The 19,285-nt window shown below is 42.9% G+C and overlaps 1 protein-coding gene across 6 annotated transcripts in view; it reads left to right on the top strand.

Moving 5' to 3' along the window:
- Positions 1-19,285, top strand: part of KIAA0825 (KIAA0825 ortholog) — a 440,138-nt gene that overhangs the window by 70,020 nt on the left and 350,833 nt on the right. The gene's annotated exons all lie outside the window — the stretch shown is intronic.

Genomic DNA, 19,285 nt, shown 5'->3' with positions numbered 1-19,285 from the left:
GCTGTGGAAATGTATATAGATGTGTTCTACCATAACTAGAATAGAATAGACAAGTATCCAGAAAAGATATAGCGCACAGCCAAGAGAGTGGGTCAAAAATTGGTATAAAAATAAATCTTTATTGGTCCATTAAAAACTGAGGTGAAAAAACCTCCTACATATTTCGTGCAATAAACTTGATAAAGTGCTATTGCACGAAACATGTAGGAGGTTATTTCACCTCAGTTCTTAATGGACCAATAAAGATTTATTTTCATACCAATTTTTGACCCACTCTCTTGGCTGTGCGCTATATCTTTTGTGGATACTTGTCTGCACTCTCTACCAGTAGCAGCACGCTTCACAAAGAACACAGGATGGGGACACTCCAGAGATGTGAGTAAATCTGTATACAAATACTATATTACTCTTGTGGTTCAATAGAAATCCAGGGACTATCCCAATGAGGTTCTGAGAAGTGGGTTTCAACCCCCTTACTCTGTCCCTTCAGGGAATATTGGCCCCTTTAAGGATTCCATACCACTTGGAAATTGTTTCAAGATTATTCAAACCCCTATACCTGTGTCTGGGATCAATTCTGATGATTGTAATCATATGTGTCATATGTGTCATATGGATCATATAGAGCGCACTTACCACATAAAATTCTGCTACATAACTAGAATAGGTTAGCCCAGTGTTTTTCAACCGGGGTTCCTGGGCATCCGTAAAGGGTTCCCTGCAATTTTCAGGTTATTTGAAAATGTACACAAACAAAAAATGTAGTGCCCGCTCAACCTGCTGAATTAACTTACTAGAGTGGTGCTATCAGGGTATAAACATATGCATTCACGAGAGAGAAAGAACCCTATAACGACGCACACTAACACTACTAATAGAAAACAAATACATTTTATTAATTATAGAATATAAAGTAGAACACAGTTAAAATAGCGCTTTGTCAGCAGAAAACCCAAATTATAGTTCATATTATAATACTTTCTTGATGATGTAATACAGAGACTACAGTATTAACAGCTGTAGTTGAAGAGGAGATGGACGGCGTAATAGCCCTACCTACCCACGATCAGGTATGTATATGCGTGTCCACACTGCTAACACTGTTAATGCTTATTCAACAGGAAGAGATCATTGTCATGGGAGAGGGGGTTTGGCCCGGGATTAAAGGGGTTACACCCCATTTGGCCACCCCTTGCTCTCACTTGGGGAGTAAGGGGTTAACTGGACTAGGGTCCAATAATGTGTTTTTACCTTGCTTCAGGATCCAACTGTTTATTCCCCTGTATAAATGTATTGTCTCATCCCAGTGTTTGCACCAACACATACACTAGGGTTGATGCAGGAGGGAAAGGGTTAAGGTTAACTTAGTGTTTATAGCCTTTTGCTCCAGGTTCCCGCCTTTTCAGGCACCATTTTGCAGAGTCCCATAGGTCGCCATTGGGGCTCAATGTATTCCAATGGCAGAAGTAGCGGTTTTGGACCTGTTTCCAGCGACGACCAGCAGGTGGCGTCCGAGAGGGGGAGCGGCGGTTTCCCATTGTAAGTCAATGGGGCCATTGACTTCAATGGGGATTCCTCGTCGCCGATCTCCAGGAACAGGTTGGCAGCCATCCAAACCACAGACCGCAAAAGCGGATACAATGTCTTTGAAAGGAGCTTTATCACTTGGTTCAAGTTCAATCACAATTGGCATAGGAATCTTAGGTTCTAGGGCACCTGGGAATAAAATTATTTTTGCCCCTAGCCCCTAGGAACCCCCACACACGACCCCCACCGGGCCCGGGAATGAGGGACCCCCGTAAAGGGTCGAGCGGAGAGAGAGGGTCGCGCCATTGACTTTAATGGCGGAGCGGAGGTCCCATTGAATCCAATGGCGGCGCTGGCCCATGCATTGTCTATGGCAGCGCCGGCCATTGATTCCAATGGGGAAAAGCCGCGTGGCGGTAAAACGGCTAAGTCCGAAATGGTGAAAAGTGTAAGTCCGTATCTCCGGTTCTGGAGGGACCAGGGGGCTGGGATTTGGGGTGCAGGTAGTCACGGTTCCAGCTTGACTGCATGGCCATTTCCAGCCCTCTCCGAACAACCAGGCGGAGTATGGGCGAATGTAAAGATTTGTGGTTTTTTCATAGACTTCAATGGCGGCGTTTCCCCCATTAAAAGTCTATGGCGGGGAACCCCATTGACTGCAATGGCGGAGTCGCTCCATTGAATGCCTATGGCGGCGGATCCCGTTGTTTTCAATGGGGAACGAGTGAAAAGCAGAGATTCATTTTTAAAGGGAAGAATCCTGTATTTTAAAAATGTTTTAACCTGCATTTGTGTATTTCCGGTTCTGGGGGTCGCAGCGAGCTGAGATTTGGCCACAATGGAGATACAGTTCCGGCAACAAAAGCTGGCAATTATCATTCCACTGGACCCACCGGAACCGCTTATATTAATATGTGAAGATATTAAACTATGAATGATATTTTGGGGCTAGTATGAAGACTAAGAACCCATCTGCTATGTTAATAGGTCAGGAGGGCAGACAAGTTGTCTAGCATAAGCCCTCTGATCAAAGGGTGACTGCCCTGATTGTTTACCGTTGGGCGGAAGAACAAAGGACCTGAGTGGTCTGTAAGTGTCATAGTTCACACTTGCAGGGAGGGGAGAGTCTACTTCAAACGACTCCACTAGCCAGCTAGGCGTCTTAAGGTTAAGGTATAGGGCTGAAAATTGTTTTTAAACGAGGCTCAGTCTATGTCCATTGTCTTTGTGATTTTCAAGATTGCTGCATGAACTGCTAGTCAAAATTTCTGACTATTTCATCATTTCCAACTTTAAGTAAGTGCATATTTTGTCTGTTATTTGTATATCTCGTGTGTTCACTTTTTCAAGGAATAAACTATATTTATTTATATCCCAGTCGTGTTCAGTTCAACCCAGGTATTTTTGGTGTATATTATAGCTTGTCATAAAGTTACCGTGACAAGCATCTAAGATATATATATCAGATATACGTGATACTGGACCAAATATATATATCTCCTATCCCTTGGCAGAAAAGGTAGTATAAACAGCCCTACTGTGATTATGAGAAAATTGTTGTATACCTCCTAGTTATAACCGGAGAAGTTCACATGATCTCACTCTTTTCACACTGCCTGTACAGGGTAGCGGTTGTATCCTCTTTACAGAGATTCTCTACCCTGTACAGGCAGTGTGATAAGAGTGAGATCGTGTGAACTTCTCCGGTTATAACTAGGAGGTATACAACAATTTTCTCATAATCACAGTAGGGCTGTTTATACTACCTTTTCTGCCAAGGGATAGGAGATATATATATTTGGTCCAGTATCACGTATATCTGATATATATCTTACATGATCTCTTCCTGTTGAATAAGCATTAACAGTGTTAGCAGTGTGGACACGCATATACATACCTGATCGGGGGGAGGTAGGGCCGTCCATCTCCTCTTCAACTACAGCTGTTAATACTGTAGTCTCTGTATTACATCATCAAGAAAGTATTATAATATGAACTATAATTTGGGTTTTCTGCTAACAAAGCGCTATTTTAACTGTGTTTTAGTTTATATTCTATATAATTAATAACATTTATTTGTTTTCTATTAGTAGAGTTAGTGTGCGTCGTTATAGGGTTCTTTCTCTCGTGTATGTATTTGAAAATGTAACCAAATACAGAAGAATGTACAATTCATCAGATCTCAGACGCACTATTAGAGAGGGTTGGGGATCCTTACAATGCATATGATCTCAGACACAATATTAGAGAGGGTTGGGGTTAGTTACAATGCATCTGATCTCAGATGCTCTATCAGAGAGGGTTGGGGCTCCTCAGAATTTCACATACATGTACAATAGGGTTTCTGAACCAAAAAAGGTGGGGAATCACTGTTAGCCACCGTCCTCTTCATAAAGGGAGAGAGCGCTCTAATTTGCTATTTTTGGGGAGAGGGGGATTAAGTGTATGCTTTAAACCAGGCCTGCCCAACTCGTAAAGTGAGAAGGGCCGAACTGCTCCAAGAAAATTTTTTTTGGGCCACACGGGTAAAATCATTATCATCATCATCATCATCATCTCTCCTCCAGCACCTCTCATCATCATCCTCATATCTCCACCAGAACCCCTCACTATCAACCTTTACGATACTCCCCATCTATCTCTCATACCCCCATCTCTCCCCCTCACCCACACAATACCCCCCTCCACATCAAACACACAATACCCCCTCCACATACCCCCAGCCCATTCCATGTCAGCATCCCATGTCAGCAGCGCGCCCCCCCAAGTCAGCATCCCCTCCAAGTCAGCATCCCATGTCAGCCCCCCCCCCCAAGTCAGCATCCCATGTCAGCAGCCCCCCATGTCTCTCTTCCCTCAATATGACACACTCTTCCCCTCCCCTCAATATGACACTCTCTCCCCCTCCTCTCAATATGACACTCTCTCCCCCTCCCCTCAATATGACACTCTCTCCCCCTCCCCTCAATATGACACTCTCTCCCCCTCCCCTCAATATGACACTCTCTCCCCCCCGCCCCCCTACAACTCACACCACTCTCCCCCCTCACAAGGAAAACAGAGTCGGGCCCCACATCCCATTTCCGCAGCCCCCCCACAGCCCATATCAACTGCCCCCCACAGCCCATATCAGCAGCCCCCCAGTTCATTTCAGCAGCCCCCCCAGCCCATATCATCAGCCCCCCAGTTCATTTCAGCAGCCCCACACAGTAGCCCCCCACAGCCCATTTCAGCAGCCCCCCCAGCCCATTCCATTTCAGCAGCCCCCCCCAGCCCATTCCATTTCAGCAGCCCCCCCCATATGTCAGCAGCGCCCCACCCCCCTCCCATGTCAGCAGCCCCCCTCCCCCTCCCATGTCAGCAGCCCCCCTCCCCCTCCCATGTCAGCAGCCCCCCACCCATGTCAGCAGCCCCCCTCCCATGTCAGCAGCCCCCCACCCCCCTCCCATGTCAGCAGCCCCCCTCCCATGTCAGCAGCCCCCACCCATGTCTGCAGCCCCCCACCACCATACTTACCTGGTGATGGCAGGGAAGCGCGAGGGATGCGCGAGGGATGCGTGCTCTAGCAGCAGACCCAGAAGTTCCGGGTCGCGTCCCCGTGCTGGAGGAGGGAGAGCAGGGGAGAGCGCGCACAGTCACGGCTGGAGCGCTGCGGGGGGTGAAGAAGGGGGGATGGAAAGGGGTCCGTCGCGGGCTGCACGGGGTGCCCCGGCAGGCCGCATGCGGCCCGTGGGCCGTATGTTGTGCAGCCCTGCTTTAGACCATTATGACAGTGACACAGACTTACCTATTCTACTTCTGGTGAGAACCAGGACAAATGTCATATCTCAGAAACATACCATACTTACAGTATGTCATTAAAACTGTATGCGAATGTGATATTTTTCCATAATTTTTCCACATATATTTTGTGAAGAACTGTGTGCTTATTTGCATGTCATTTCCCAGAATCCCTTGCCACAGTGGAAGCACTGTATGCTAGGAGATAATCGTGAAAAGCAGGGTTGCAGTCCTGTCTGAGACATGCAAATGTACTCACAAGTGATATTTTCATTTGTTGAAGAACTAACAATTTGTATTTCTTTTTTGGGCAATTTTGCACTGATTTTATCGCAGTTTAATAGGCCCCCAAGTTTTTTACCAATGGAATTTGAACAAGGATCATCTGCTTTTAACGCAATGGTCTTCAGCCCATTTGTTTGATTTGTCTTTCAGTGAGGTAAATATTTAGGAGCTGTAATATCACTGGAGCTGCATATTATGTTTAAACTCTCCTTTTGTCTTCATTTTGAACTTTTGAATGTATGTGACTATTAAATGTGAATTGTGTTAAAACCCCTTTTTGCAACCGAGTCTACTTGGTAACCTGCAAAGAGTTCATTAACTTCCCGCATACATTTTTGATCACAATTCTAAGGCTGCGTCCATGCTAGTGCTGAGCGCGTGGCGCTTGCAGAATTTTCTTATTGCAATATTAGTCCTCACGTCCCCGTGCACGCACTCATGCACGGGCACGTAAGCTCTCCCATGCTTGGGGAGACAGTTGAATTTGATTTTGGTGCACAGAGCAGGGTCACATGACCAATGGGGAGAAAGAGGCAGTATAGGGGGGGGGGAATGGAGAGAGATGGAAGGGGGGGGGAGGCTAAGCGGAGAGAGGTGGAAGGGGGAGGCTGAGCAGAGAGGTGGAAGGGGGAGGCTGAGCAGAGAGGTGGAAGGGGGGAGGCTGAGCAGAGAGAGGTGGAAGGGGGGGAGGCTGAGCAGAGAGAGGTGGAAGGGGGAGGATGAGCGGAGAGAGGTGGAAGGGGGAAGGCTGAGCGGAGAGAGGTGGAAGGGGGAGGCTGAGCGGAGAGAGGTGGAAGGGGGAGGCTGAGCGGAGAGAGGTGGAAGAGGCGGCTGAGCGGAGAGAGGGGAAATGGGGGGGGCTGAGTGGCGAGAGTTGGAAGGGGGGGGCTGAGCGGAGAGAGGTGAAAGGGGGGGAGTGGAGAGAGGTGGAATGGTGGGGGTGGAGCGGAGAGAGGTAGAGGGGGGGGGAGCGGAGGGAGGTGGAAGCACAGGCTCCGGTTACAAAGTCTTTTATTGCCGAGACTCTGCCCGGGGTCACTAAGGCATTGTAGGTAGAACCAAGTCCGTATTATAGGTCGAGTGAAGCAGGGGGCATTTACCGAAAACAAGTTACTTTGATGTTACTACCTGTAAGACCCAGTACTGTACTGTGATGACACACAGACACACACACACACACACACACATAGACAGACACACACACACACACACACACCGCCCCGATCCAGCCAATGATACGGCCCCTCCCTTAATAACAACACCCCACGCTCCTTCTTTAAAATTATTGCAGGACAGCCAATCGCTCATGCTTGGAGAGTTGGTGACGTCACCGCTCTCAAGCATGAGCAAGCTCAGCGGCAGCATGGCCGCAGCCTTATGCCTTGGAAATGCTTACCGCTGGCGTGCTGATGCGCGCTGAGGCTCAGGTAAAGCGGGTGCTTTCCCTGGCCTTGCGGTTGCTTGTCCTGCTCGCCGTAAGGGGGCGGGGCGGGCACGTCACTGGCCAGGGGCGGGCCAGTGACGTCACGGAGCTGGTTCGCCCTCATTGGGCGAACCGCTCACGTGACCGGCCTGTCGCGCCGGCAAGCGGGGGAATTTTAAATTCCCCTAAGACCTGCGCTTCCGCAAGCGCGCGGAAGCGCAGGTGAGCCCTTGCTAAAGCCACTCTAATTGCGGCTGTAGGGGCTCAGTGCTGAGCGGGAGCGCGCGTCAGCACGCTTCCGCCAGCAAGCGGTAAACATGGCCAAGGCCTCAGGCTGCGTCCCCGTGCCGCGGACCGTGCTCATGCTTGAGAGTGTTGACGTCACCAACTCTACAAGCATGACCGTTCGGGTATCCGGCAACTTTTTCAGTGAGCGGGGGGACGTGGCCAAAACACTGACTAGCGCTGATTGGCTGAGGAGGTCATGTGACCCCTCAGCGCGCCTCAAAGTCAATTTAATTTGTCTCGGCAAGCGCCCAGCGCCTGTGAGCGTACATGCACGCTCACGAGCGCTCAGACTGCGGGAGGATGGCCGGACAAATTGTAATTGATTGCGCTGACCGCGCCAAGCGTGCTCAGCGGCAGCGTGGACGTAGCCTTAGGGAGAGAGAGTGTACACACACTTGGGCAAATTCAGTTATTCAGTGCACAGTTTTTTTGAAGGTGACATTGAGTTTGACCTATGATCTGATCTGGGGAATCAAATGTATTGACATTTAATAAGGGATTTACTTGGCTTCTTGGCTATACTACTACTTCTTTGCAGAGAATGACAATTGTGCCAAAAGATGTTTATTGTATCTTGGATAGAGACTGAGCTGTCCTTAGGGAACCACCTGACCATCTCATTTAAAATCACCAAATTCATTTAAGCTGGCACTTTCAGATAGGGACGAAAGCCCTCACCCCAAGAGGAGGAGGAGAAGAAAAAAAGACAAGTTACAGTTTGTTTTACTAAGTAGCATACGGGGAAATGCAACTACAGTAATTGATCCTGGTGGATGAGTAAAACTGAATAATCTAACACTGACCCATGTAAATTTAATACAGATGTATAGCTGCTGTCTAGAAGCTGCAAGCTAAGGCAGAACATACGCTTGAAGATATTTATTAGACATATTCAAGCCATAACGTAATTCATGTAAGCAATAACGCTGTCAGTCTTGCAGTTGTGTTCCGTTGCATCATCCCAGTTGAGGATGCAGCAGATGATTATGATGTATAACATTTTAACCTTCAGATTATTACTCCACTTGGTTTCTGTATTTCACCTCTTGGGAGGCAGGGCTGTAGTTCAAAGTGTAGACCCTAGTTTAGGATATTTGAGGAACAGTAGTTTTACCGAAGCCTTGTTTAAAGCAGCTACCATCAGCAGTTGATTTTGAAAGCAACTCCTATTTGTTTATCATTTAGTGACAACACTTGTCATGGTATGTATGTATATCTTTATTTATATAGCGCCATTAATGTACACAGCGCTTCACAGCAGTAATACGCGTGACATAATAATATAAATAACAAATAACACATAATGGGAATAAGCGCTTCAGACATGAAAGTAACATTTATGAAAAGGAGTCCCTGCCCTGAAGAGCTTACAATCTAATTGTTAAGTAGGAAGAACGTACAGAGACAGTAGGAAGGTGTTCTTGTAATAGCGTCTGCAAGGGGCCAAGGTCGATGTACAGTATGAAGTGTATATTATCAGCCACTGAGCTACCTAAATGCTTCATTAAGGAGGTGGGTTTTAAAATAAATCTTAAAGGTGGAGAGACTCGGATATTGAGGGGACAGGCATTCCAGAGGTGTGGAGCAGTCAGTGAGAAAGGTTTAAGGTGAGACAGGGCTTTCGCCATAAAGGGGTAGAGAGAAGACATCCTTGAGCAGAACGCAAGAGTCGGGATGGTGTATAGCGAGACATTATGGCTGAGATGTACAGATGAAGTCTCCGGTTCGGTCTTACCCTCCTTGCGGCTCCCGCAGGGGAATCCGTTCTGTGCACGTGGTTTACCTGGCTTTTTTTTTTCAAGCAGTAGCAGGTGAATGCGTGCCGCGTGCGGCACAAATTCCCCCGCGAGCAGTCGACGGACAGCACAAGGAGCGTCCCTGGAGTGCAGGTCGGAACCAGAGATGGCATCTGGAAGGAGGGGCAGAAGAGTATAAAGCCTTAAAAGTGAGAAGGAGAATTGTGTTTAATACAGGATTTGATAGGAAGTCAGGAGAGGAATTTCAGCAGGAGAGACCCTGAGACAGATTTAGGAGAGAGCGCAAGTCTCTGCAGAAATGAGGGGTAGATGGAGGGGGAGAAGTGAGGGAGAGAAAATGAGATCAGATGATGGTCAGAGAGAGGAAAGGGGGAATTGGAGAGATCAGAGAGAGAAAACCTTTTTGTGAAAACTTTTTGGTAAGGGCCCTTGCATTCCAGAGGGCACAGGAGAGAGGTTGACAGGAGATGGGTATGAGGTTAGAGGGGTTTACATCACAAGGAGTAGAAGTTGTGTGTGGGAGGCGAGGACGAGAGCATGTAGAAATAAGGCAGGGACCAGGATTGGGAGAGATATCCCCAGAAGCAAGGAAGAAAGCGTGGAACGAAAGAATGTGTTGGGAGGATTTATAAGGGTGTGTTTTAATGCAGGAGGTATAGCTGTGTGGTGTTAGAGGGCCCAGGTAGGAAAGGAGTTCATGTGAACTGAGAAGTGGAGAAGGAAGGAGAGATGGAATCTATAAATAGAGTTACAGGAATAATGAGGCTGGTAGAAACAAATGTGTAGTTTGCAAAGAAGTGAGGTCAGTGCAAATATAAATAGTAGAGGAGGCATGGCAGTGGTACAGTAGCAGTGATAGTTTAGTGTTGGGAAGTGAGGGAGGACTGGGCAGAGACAATTACGTAAGGATAAAGTGGAAGTTGTGAGAAGTGTAATACATGAGTGGAGGCGCTCTAGAGTGGTTCTTAAATTTATGATTAAAAAAATTCCTCCTTTCCAGCACAGTTCAAATCCAGAATTCAGGGCCAGTACGTAGGTGTTCTGTTGTCCACTTCTGTTGAACTCCATGTTAATTGCCACACTGCATGCCACTTACTGTAAAAAGGGCCACTTTAAAGATAGGCTTCTTTACATGTAGGCTGCTGGTATTTACATCAAGTTTTTCTCTTCTTTCTTAAAACATCCTTATTCTTTAAATTCTGTCCCATGACTGCAATTGATTTTATTTATTTAAAAATATTTGTGCAGCAGAGATAGAAAGCAATATCAGAGATAGAAAGCAATATCTTTTTTTTTTTTAAGTATGCAGGTTCTGTTAGTGTCAATACAGAGAGTGACATTGTAAAAAACAGAATCGGTAGGTCCAGACAGGACTAAAGTAATGCAAAGTGGCAGTCTGCAAAGTTGATAAGAACTTCTGTAAGTCGAATGAAAATGCAGTGCTCCTCTCCAAACCTCAGGACAATACAGGGCTTGCTGCGAGGTGATCTTAGATGGCATGTTCTCTGCTGTGTCAGAGTATTTGAGGATCTTCACCAGATGAGAAGAAACCACAAAAGAGTTGGAAACCACATACATAAACTCTCAAATATGTAAAATGGGATGTTCAGTTAAAGGACTTTCCCAAAACCAAGTGAAATTGTATCTGTTAAACTGACCGTTTTTTATTCCACACTATCTTAATAAGAAACCGCAGCTATTCCCATTTTTTCTCCCCCATCACAAATGGTTAACTAAAATGGTTTAGGAGACAATCAGGTTCCGACTGACTCCAGAGATTGGAATTCTTGTAATACTGTAGGTACATAGTTGTGCATATACACATTTTCCTTGGAACAATTAAGATTGAAACTAGTCTAATGTGAGTAAATCTGGCATTTTTCAGGCTCTCCGGTATATAAAGTCAGATCAGCAAGACATACATAATATATTTTGTAATGGAAGAACTAAATAATAGAAAGCTAGATTTAAGGGTGTAGGACTCGAAACCAAGTTGGCTACTTAACTTTAAGGCATGAATGCCTGTTCAATGTAATTTTACGTCACAAGAATAACATTTAAATCATGTTTCTTGGTGGGAGATGTAGGGTTGCCACTTTGGTAATGTGATTTTCAAAGTAGGTCTTCTGTTCAGTAAATACAGGTGTAGCCACGAGTATTAGAACTCTTGCCTTGGAAATTCTGGGGCAGTCTCACAGTAAATGTCTCAACATTGCCTCAACATTTCTGTGAGATTCATAATGGCCCATCGGATTAACACAGCAGGGGTCCCTGCAGTCCATTCAGTTTGAATGGGACTGCAGGGACCCCCCACTGTGTTAATCCTATGGGCCATTAAGAATCTCACAGCAATGTTGCAGCAATGTTGATGCATTTACTGTGAGACTGCCCCAGAATCTCCCAGAATTTTCCCAGGTACAAGTGTTCTAATACTCGTGGCTGAATTTGTAGTTGCCACATCCTAAAGTGATTGTTGATGACCTCTTTCATATGTGTAATCACTGTAACCTAAGCAATAGTATAGTACGTTATAAATTCCGGTGGACAAACATGATGAAGTCATTTCATTTTCTAATTGTGATCCGAAATTGTGTAAAAATTGGAAATCTTTGACACATTTACGGACTTTGTTTCCAGCACGTTGTTTTGATGTATTTTTTTGCAATAAAGATAAACCTATTTGAGAACACAGCAAGGAAATGCATACGTTATTACAATATTCTAATTTCACAGAGATGTTCAAGTTATAAATCTTTGTGGCCCTGAGGTGATAGCACCACTTCATAATTCATACTTGTGAAAGTACGTATTTCACTGTAACTTTAACTCTATTTTTCAGTTAGCTAGGTACCTTCTTTTATTTGACTTTTTATATGAACCCAATTAGTCTGAAATACAAGCTGGAAAGAAAAAGAGAAATGAGTTAATAAAAAAAAAACAGGATTAACAAACATACTGTATATCATTCTATATAATAAATAGGCCACAAGTGGATTGGCAGAAAATAATTCCATCCTGGTTATTTCTTGACAGCACTCAAACCACTTGAGAATCGCTTTTATGTTTTATAATGTCAGTGAACCACCTGACGAAATAATTTCCAAGTAATTCATTGTAGCCCACAAATAACTCAATCTATATTGAATGCAGCAGTAGCAAATTATTATTTTTTTCTTCACTGAAGGGACTAATAGGTTTCATGGGCCTCATATCACATAATTTTTATTCCTCAAACCTTCCAGTTTCATATCTGAACCCTATCGAAATGAGAATGTACAGTATTCAGCAAGACAAACCTAACGTACGGAGAGAAAAAAATACAAACCGTTATCTTAAGTCTGTGAGTCAAAGTACAAATATTTTTTTGACATCTCCAATTGCATCGTTGCTTTCTCAGAAACATTTAGACGGGAGGCTGAGATTTTGAAAGGAGCCTTAAGAATGTACATTTCTCTTGCTCTGGATTTGCCAGGGTTTTGGTAATAAGGTGACCACCTACTACTGATTGGATAGGCATTGTAAACAATCAGTGAGTGACCATCTTGGATTTTCAGTATATTTTAATATAATATTACACACTAATTTATCATTATTACTTGCATCTGTATTTGGAGCTCTTTTTCAGGAGAAATGGGAATTACCATTAGCACTTGACTTGTGGGAATGGGCCTGAAGATGGGGTTCATCCCCTGAAATTGTGCCCCCCTTATGTAAATTATTTACACTCTTATTAATCTTTTGTTTTGTTCCCTTCCCTCACTCCAGTTTTTTGTATTTGTTTTCTTTGTTTCCATATACTTTTTTGCTCAGCGCAATGCTGATCATTCTCACAAAGGATAAGTATATTATGATATGATATACTGTTTTTTTTCAGTCTTCTGTATATTCTTAGCGATTGTCAGTATTGATATATGTGATGTGATTTTGCACTTGTTATTTTGTATGCTATTATCTGGTATATCAGTAAATATTCTCATTTATGTCCTTTTAATATCTTTTCTATATCTTGCTGCTTGAAAGCTGGGAACTTCCCTTCTTTTATTGCTAGAATTATTACTTGACCATTCATATAACTAGAAAGAAGAAATGTAAAATGACAGTAACTTAATTAGACAAATACATGTGATAGAAGTTCATCAGTCTATATGTGGATGTATGTACATATATTTATTTGTAACCTTTGAGTGCCCTTATCATGTTCTCAAGATGTCAAAAGGGCTGGCACTCAAGTGTCCCTTATGACATCTTGAAAATATTATGGCTTTTTTGTTACATTTCTAGGTGAGATCATATTCACTTCTCTCCCGGAGAGATGAAAGTTATCTGAGGGGGCGGTATCGGCGGGGAAGAGATCCCTTTAGTCCATTCACGTTATTGGGGGCCATGTTATAACCATGTGATTACTACACAAGCAATTACATGTTTGCAGTTCAAGAAGGTCTGTGGCATTCTGGTGTATTGTCATTAAATAAGAAAGTTTTATATGAAATTACAGATATCCAAACGCAAGATCCAATGTTGTTGTATGATTTGCGATTGAGTTACAAGGTCCGGGGGAATAGGGTCCTTGGTTGGAGACTTGGAAAAATAAGGTTTCCAAATATCTGACACATTTAATATAATGCTTTTAGTTCTTTTATTTATTACTATATACATTGCATGACTAACAAGCCAGCTGAACATCAACAAAGGGAATAAGGACTGTCCACAATTTGTGCCTAGGTTAAAACATTGTTCTCCCTTGCTAACTTGAACATCAACTATTGATCCTGTATTGTGGACTTGCCTCTTGTTGGAATACTTGCACCTAATCTACTTTTTATTTATCATAAAGTGGCATGCATTTCCTGCCATTTTTCACCATTCGCCGATATCATCCATCCTCTTCACAATGGTTCAGAATTATAGTAGTATAAAACCTCGAGATCTACACATGAAGAATGAAGCCAATAAAAATTCACACAAGCTATTTAAATAAAACATAAATGTGACTACTTATATGACAGCACAATATTATTAGGTGAGTATGAGGTGTGCTACATGCTTCACTGTTTTTTATGCTGCAGATATTAGTGTGAGCTTCTGTCCCAGCTTTTAAACCTGCTGCCTACACATCCGCCATTGAGGCTGGTTTGAAATTATTATTATTAATGCCATTTTTTTTGCAGTACTCTGGCTGCATAGCTGTTTTCCATTGCATTCTTGACTATTATTAGGCATTCATATATTAGGAATAGTTATGACTTGATTAAAAGTTAGGACAGCAGAACACAGTGCTGTCCCAAGTTCTGCCTTCGCCCAATTGTGGTATGTTCTTACTTAAATTGCATAGACCCTTTGTCTGTAACATCTTTATGGTACATCCAGGCATGGATGTCACACAATTCCTTTTACATTGGTTGAACAGGTTAGTCCCAGGGTTCATGACTGGGGTGGATATACTATTACAAAAGCCCTGATAATGAAGATGGCAGCATTGAAGCTTCCATTTGAGCTATTCCTTGTCACCTTAGCCCTGTCATGCAGTGAGTAGTTGAAAAGGATACTATAAAAGAACATATATAACAGATGTTCCAGTCTATGGATCATCTTTGACTCTGCCCTCTCCTTCATTCCTCACATTCAAGCCCTCACTAAGTCCTGCTGTCTCCACCTCCGAAATATTGCTTGGGTACACCCTTTTCTCAATCATGACACAACTAAAATCCTAATTCACAAATGTATCCTGTCCTGCCTTGACTACTGCAACATTCTCCTAATTGACATTGCCCTTGTCCACCTGTCCCAACTCCAATCCATCCAAAAAGCTGCTGCCAGACTCCTCTCGCTCACTCACCACTCCACTTCTACTGCTCCACTATGCAAATCCCTACAGTGACGTCCCAGATCCTCTAAAATGAAATCTATAACTCTAGCTCTAACTTACAAAACTCTGAAGAATGCTGTCCCCCCTTACAACTTGGCCCTCGTCCCCCATTACACCCCTAAATGTCCCCTCCATTCTGCCCATGACATCTGCCTTTCCTCATGCCTTACTACTGCCTTTCTCTCCCACCTTCAAGACCTCCCGTGCTGCCCCCTCTCTCAGGAATTCTCTACCACATACTATCATAATCTTCCCCCAATGTTTTAGACATTTTTAAGGAAGCCAATCTGACATGCACCTAATATACACCCTTCCCTCCCCCCTAAGGTGTGTGATTGAACCAAACTCTATGCTATCAAATACACCCTAACATCCGCCCCCCCAAACCTTAATGGGACCAGTAGTACGGGTGGACCATACTCCATTCTGGGGCATACTCCGTCCCATAACGAGCAGCTACTTTACCTTTTGCTTCAACATTGCCCCTTATGCTCTCTAGATTGTAAGCTCTCATGAGTAGGGTCCTCATTACCTTTTGTGTGTGTGTCCTTATTTGTATGCCATTCTGTATATGTAACTGACATCACTCTGCACCCCAATGTACCACGCTGCGGAATATGTTGGCACTTTACAAATAAACAATGACAATATATGGAGTAAAGCTATGAAAATTGGTGATTTTGCCGTTGCAATTTCCCTTGTTTTTTTAAAATATTTTTGATTGTTACCTTTCATTTTTGCTTTTAATTCTGTCAGAGCATACTGTAGCTGTAGCACAAGATTTGTGTTGACATACCTTTTCCTACACACTCTGGGCTCTGTTCACTACACTAAAGTACAATGGGCCTTATCGATTTACTAATGGACTAATAAGTGAGTAGTAGTTAACAATCAATGATGGCTGTTGCTGCTTATCGAACTGATGCCTCTAAATCATGGTCGACCTTCTCTCAAATTGTCATTTAAACTAATCCATACCCTAAGATAATTTCCATGTGTACATTCACAAGACAAAAGTACTCTTTTACTAGCTCGCCAGCTACAACTACCCTAACCTATTCCCCACAACAGCAGCCTATGCACAAACAGACCCTACTAACACACAAAATGAGCAATTACTGGTTCTCCTAGCTTTGAAAGACTCAAATATGCAATAGGCCTGCTTTTCACAGAATGCTTACAGCATTGATGCTTTAACGGAGCAGAATGGAATTGGAAAGCAGACAGGTGTTTAAAAAATGGGAACGCTCTGAAAGGGTTTGCCTCCTTGTGGTTTCCTGTGCTGCACTGATGGTTCTTTATGGTCCTGTCATTTCCAATCAGGCAAGAGCACATGTGATCAGTATATCTGATAAACTTGTCAATGCCTTTTTAAAGCAGGATTCCCCAACCTATTCAATCCTTCTCTCTACTCCCTCTCCCCCTACCACCCCCCCTCCTACTCCCTCCTTTTCCTCGTTTCAAGTATAATCTTGATAAGACAGAGATATGTCACAGGCAGCTGTGTACAGCCGGCCTCAGACTACAACTAATTTGTGCAGGAAAAAATTAAATCAGGAGGTAAATTATTTCATGATTGCTCATTCCCAGTAGAGTTGGGCATCATTCTGAAGAAAATATCTAATAATTGGTTTCAGCCCGTGTCAGACACATGCAATTCCCTTCACTAATGGCTGTGTGAGGTAGCACTGGGCCTCAGGGGTCAGCGAAGGACTGGAAATAGCTTAGCGCTCGGCACCGCACTAGAGAGACGGAGCACATAGGAAATGAAGTGGCAATAAGTGCAATCCATAGGGGAAATGTGCTTCACTTGGAGTTTAATATATCGCGTCCGTAGCTGGCAGCGCGCCCGCACAACAATTGTTTACCTTTTTGTCAGCATCTGCATCTGTTCTGTTTTGTAAACGGCACTTAACTCGCAGCCGGTAAACGCTGGAATCAATAACAACAGCTAGGGGAATTCCTTTCTTTTTATCATATTCTATAACAAATGCGCACTACAAACAATGTTTGCCTTAGATTAACAAGGAACAGACATTAACAGGGTCAAAGGGATTTGGTTGGGAACATTTTATAGCTTCTCCGGCTCGCAGTAATTATATCTGTGCGATTTGAATGTATTTTGTAACCTATCCAAATTAAACTGTTAAAAAATTGCTAGCATGCAGTAATGAAGATGATTTTTTATAATTATTTTAAGTACTGTGTATAGCAAACTGCTGGCACCGTCGGTGATAATTTAGTTTTTGTATTGCATCTGGTATACTGAAATATTAAGATGGCTTTTTACAGTTTGGGGAAATTTGTGCTTATACCAAGGCATACAGACTATATGAAATATGTCATTTGAGATGGGGAAATAAAGGAAACTTACTCACCACAATGGGAAGCTGTTGGTTATTATCTTCTGTAAAATAGAACGTGTCATTAGATGAAAGTGAGATATGTATTTTGTATAACCAGGCATATTTAGGATATATACTGTACAGATGAATACTGTCACAAAGGATTGTTATAATAGTTATAGCATCACTTAAAAGTTAATATCACTGAGAGCAAAGGAACACATTAATGTTAATGGGATTTGTGCACGTAACTCCCCATGCACTGCTTGGAAAATGTACCCCTTAATGTCTTGAAATTCAAAATAGATCAGTTAAATTGCTTTTCTTTTATTAAACAGCCTCCTTTTCAATTGTAGTCCAACCGAAGTTACATTTTTTTTGCAACATTTTATTGTTAACAACTTGGCATTTATGGTTGTTTTTATACGATTAATTAACCTTTATTTCTTTTTTCTTTTCTTTTTTTTTCTTGCAGTACATTTACATGCACCATGGTATTCTCAGATACTGCCAACTTGTGTATGAGGCATAGAACATTAGAAAGGGCAATTTCAACGTGGGGGGATGCTTGTACTGCTCCGATTAACCAGTTAGATTTTTTTTCTGCTGTCATTGCACATCTTGTGGTGTTGTGCCAGCACTAGAAAACCGTTATACTCTTGAATGCTAGAGGTAATAATGCTCTGCGTCCCACTTATGCTCTGAAGGGGTCACGTACATTATATTATTAACACCTTCAGTGCTGATTATATATGCGCCACAGAATCGGAGGTTCTCGAAAATGGGTTCTTCTCCATGGAAACAGATACTTTCTTGCCCGTTAATGGCAATAGAAAAGTGATGGGGCACGGTCGTTAAGTTGTTTTGATGACACAAGCTTGCATATTTAATTCTAGCCTTGGCTAAAGTGTTTTAGAAATAGACGGTGCTATAACATTATTTGCTATGGAATACTTTATATATCACTTTGCTATTGAGTACTTCCTATATTATTCCCCCACTTAATTTGCTTTGATTGGTGTTGTTTTAATCTGAGATTGAAAAGGCAGCTGTGGGAAATAGCAAAAATGGAGATGAGAGCCAGAGAAATAAATATGTATGTATTATGTGACTCGAGATCACAAGGTTTAGTGGATATACAGTATAACCTACCTAAATGCTGCTTTTTATTTTTAAATGGTAAAATGGTCAGCATTTATGTAGATTACAGAATAATGCAGTAAAGTTATAGGTTGCCTTTAAAATCAACACTACTTAGAAATATTATCAATCTTTTCTCATTGAAGTACAAATGTAAACTTAATGTAATCATTTACAAAAAAACTAATCACAGAAGGTAGTTCTAACACAAGGTGAATAGTGCAGTTTGATATAAAGCTTTAATTTTCCCTCCCTCTCCTGTGTGTGTGTGTGTGTGTGTGTGTGTGTGTGTGTGTGTGTGTGTGTGTGTATATATATATATATATATGTATATATATATTAGAAAAAAAGAAGAGAAAAAGTGCCCGATCCTTGTATAAAATCAGATATAAAAGTTTTAATAAATCATGGACAAGACAAATGCACACTCACAATTTGTCAATAAAAATAAGGCATGTTATGGGACCAGCCCATGCAGGGACCTGATTTCAGTGAGAGAGGAATGGCGGCTGCACGCTACTAACAAGCTTCTTTTAAATGAAGTACATCCATCTTGGAGACAGCGGCAAATACAGACGCATATCTGGAGCCATTTCGGACGCAATCGTGCGGAGGTGACCGTGGAGTCTTCAATCTGGTGCATGGGCTGGTCCCATAACATGCCTTATTTTTATTGACAAATTGTGAGTGTGCATTTGTCTTGTCCATGATTTATTAAAACGTTTATATCTGATTTTATACAAGGATCGGGTGCTTTTTCTCTTCTTTTTTTCTAATAGGTACGTTGGGAGGTTGGTGAGCCCAAGAAGAAGCAGCCTGGACTTTTATATCGTCTATTTCATGGACTCATATGGACTTAAGTGTTTTCATTATT

The sequence above is a fragment of the Ascaphus truei genome, chromosome 1, assembly GCF_040206685.1.
Source record: "Ascaphus truei isolate aAscTru1 chromosome 1, aAscTru1.hap1, whole genome shotgun sequence".
Taxonomy (NCBI): Eukaryota; Metazoa; Chordata; class Amphibia; order Anura; family Ascaphidae; genus Ascaphus; species Ascaphus truei.
The sequence above is the reverse complement of the archived record's forward strand: the minus strand, read 5'-3'. Positions and strand labels throughout refer to the sequence as shown.